The sequence below is a fragment of the Gossypium raimondii genome, chromosome 3, assembly GCF_025698545.1.
Source record: "Gossypium raimondii isolate GPD5lz chromosome 3, ASM2569854v1, whole genome shotgun sequence".
Classification (NCBI taxonomy): domain Eukaryota; kingdom Viridiplantae; phylum Streptophyta; class Magnoliopsida; order Malvales; family Malvaceae; genus Gossypium; species Gossypium raimondii.
In genome coordinates, this window is record NC_068567.1 from 39,495,021 (window position 1) to 39,498,079 (window position 3,059).

Genomic DNA, 3,059 nt, shown 5'->3' on the forward strand with positions numbered 1-3,059 from the left:
TGTTAGTCTTTCGAGGCTATAGCTATTTGGTTGTACCCCAAATACTCGTCTAAAAAATAGTAATATTCTTTACCTACCAGTCAATCCAACATTTGGTCCATGAAAGGAAATGGGATGTGATCCTTCCAAGTTGCCTTGTTCAACTTTTTATAGTCTATATAGATTCTCCAGCCCATGACCATCCTCATCGGGATTAACTCGTTATGCTTATTCTCTACAATCGTGATTCCACCCCTCTTTAGTACACATTGTACCAGACTTACTCCTGAACTATCTGAGATGGGTTAAATAATTATCGCTTCTAACCACTTCATAACTTTCTTTCGAACTACCTGTTTCATAATAGGATTGAGCCTATTTTTCCCATCAATTCTTGCTTTCTCGCCTTCCTCTAATATAATTTTGTACGTACAAAAGGAATGGCTTATTCTTCGTATGCTAAAGTCCAATCGATCGCCTTTTTGAATTTCATCAAAACTTCAATCAACTGCTCCTCTTGGTGTTCTGTTAATTCTACTAAAATAATCACATGTAAAGTAGAACAGTTACCTAAATAAACGTATTTCAAGTGAGAAGATAGTACCTTTAGTTAAATTTGGGGTGTTTCTTCGATTGACAACTTTGGTTGTGTGTATTCTCGAGTTTCCAACTCTAATGATTCAAAACGTGCTGGGCGAACATAGTCCTTCGGATTGGCTTCCCTCAAAGCCATATTCTCTTTACTTTGTTCATCTTCTATTGGCTTAGACCTTAAGGTGTTTTCCAATGGGTCTTCTGCAGAATTGCACTCCCATTCTATAGAGACCAAGGATTCTAGCTCCACCATTACTAAGAATTCTTCCACTAGATCAGGAAATTTCATGAATTTAAGAACATTAAAAGTCACCTAGTCATCTTGAACTCACATAGTAAGGTCACCTTTCTACACGCCTATTAATGTTCTCCTTATTGCTAGGAAAGGTCTTCCCAGGATGATCAACACTTCCTTATTTGCTTCAAAATCTAAAACAATAAAATTAGTAGGAAAAATAAACTTATCTACATGTACCAAACATCCTCGATCTTTCCTTCCGGGTGTGCTAAAGATCAATCCTCTAGTTGGAGCATCACAGTTGTTGGTCTAACATCACCTATACCTAACATGTTAAAAATAAACATTGGCATCAAGTTGATGCTTGCTCCTAGATCGCATAAAGCTTTACCATAGTAAGTTTCTCCAATATTTCAGGGTACAGTAAAGCTCTAGAGGTCCTTCATTTTTGTAGGTAGCTTGTTCTATAGGAATGCACTTCACTCCTTTGTTAATGCTACAGTCTCAAATTCACCAAGCCTCTTCTTCTTGGATAGAATGTCCTTCATGAACTTGACATGATTATGCATTTGTTCTAAGGTTTGTACCAATAGGATATTGATGTGAAGCTACTTAATAACATCCAAGAAGTTCTTCAACTGCACCTCCTATTTCTGTTGCTTGAGTTTTTGTAGATATAGAAGTGATGGAACCTTGGCTTGGATCAGACAACTTTTCTGAAGAATTCTATCTACATCTGACAAAGGTGTTAGCTTATCAGAATTGACTACTTTAGATTCTACTTCTTCAGAATTTTTAGAATTTAGCATCTGTGGTGCAGGAATTTCAACTCTTGGTTGATCTTTCTTTCTCTTGGTAGAATCTTCTTCAACCTCAGCTTCCTTGGGTTTCAAATTCCTTTCGCTTCGTAAAGCAATTACTTTGCAGTGTTCCTTACCCATACTCCTCAGATTTTTCATGTCACTTGGCAAGTCTCCTTGGGGTCTATTATGAATCTTTGTAGCTAACTGGCCTATTTGGTTCTCCAAATTTTTTAGTGTTGTTGCTTGGCTTTGGATTAAGGCTTCTAAACTTGTTGATTGAACCGTACAGGTTAATTTGATCTTTGATGCATGTAGTTGTTGCTCGATCCCGCTCATTGGTTACTGCAAGAAAAGTTTAAATGGTTACTGCAAGAAAATTTTGGATGGTTACTGCAAGAAAAGTTTGGATGGTTTCGGCACAAAGCATTATAGAAGTTGGACTGTGGTCCTTGTACACTTCTATTTGGTTTCTATTCCCAACATAATGAAAGAACTCGAGATTTGATGCAGAATTCTCAAATGAATGTTCGTCTTCACAATATGCACAAGAAATAACATCAAATTGACTCAGTAGCTGAGCTGCAACATTGTTTAAATTGTTAGTAGAAAAAAATTTTAAGCATTGAAGAAATTAAAGATAGCTAAGCAACAAGTGAAGTGAGAGCATCCACTTCATGCACTCCTGGTACTCTTCTTCTTGAAGCTACTCGATTGGTTGGCCACTGATAGTTGTTACTGGCTATTCTCTTCAAAATTTTGTAAGCCTCATTATAAGAATTAGAAAGGAGAGCACCATTCACAAAAACATCTACCACCATCCTAGTGTGTGCGTTGAAATCGTTATAAAATGTCTCTAGCTAAATGCAATACGAAACCTCGTGGTGAGGGCATTTGTGTAATAACCCTTTAAATCTTTCCCTTGTCTCATATAGGGATTCGTCATCCAATTGCTGAAAAGTAGTGATCTCATTTCGCAGCTTAGCATTTTTTCTAGGTGGGAAATACTGAACTAGGATGCGTTCTACTAATTCTTGCCATGTAGAAATTGAACTCGGTGGCAATGAATTAAGCCATGCTTGTGCTCTATCTTACAAAAAGTATGGAAAAAACTTTAATCTCAATGCCTATTCAGTTACACAGACTATCTTGAAGGAATCACTCTCTTCCATAAAAAATTGAGGGCGAAGGTGCAGATCATCTGTGGGCATTCCACTAAATTGGCCCACTCTTTGAAGCATTTGGAACATCAGAGGCTTCAATTCAAACTACTGTGTCTCAATCTCCGGTCTCCTAATTCTTGGATTAAGCTCATTAAAAAGGGGTACAATCTAGTGCCTTATAGCTCGATTCCTATCATCGACAATAAGAATTGGATTACGAGCATTAGCAGTTCCATTCTCTTGAACTTCGTTTCGATTTTCAGGGACCATTTCTGCGGCTTGTCT

The 3,059-nt window shown here is 37.4% G+C and overlaps 1 non-coding gene across 1 annotated transcript; it reads left to right on the forward strand.

Moving 5' to 3' along the window:
• Positions 1-2,487: 2,487 nt before the first annotated feature.
• On the forward strand, positions 2,488-2,593 carry LOC128040254 (small nucleolar RNA R71). The gene has a single exon (XR_008194911.1). It is a non-coding gene; the product is annotated as a small nucleolar RNA R71 (small nucleolar RNA).
• Positions 2,594-3,059: the final 466 nt, after the last annotated feature.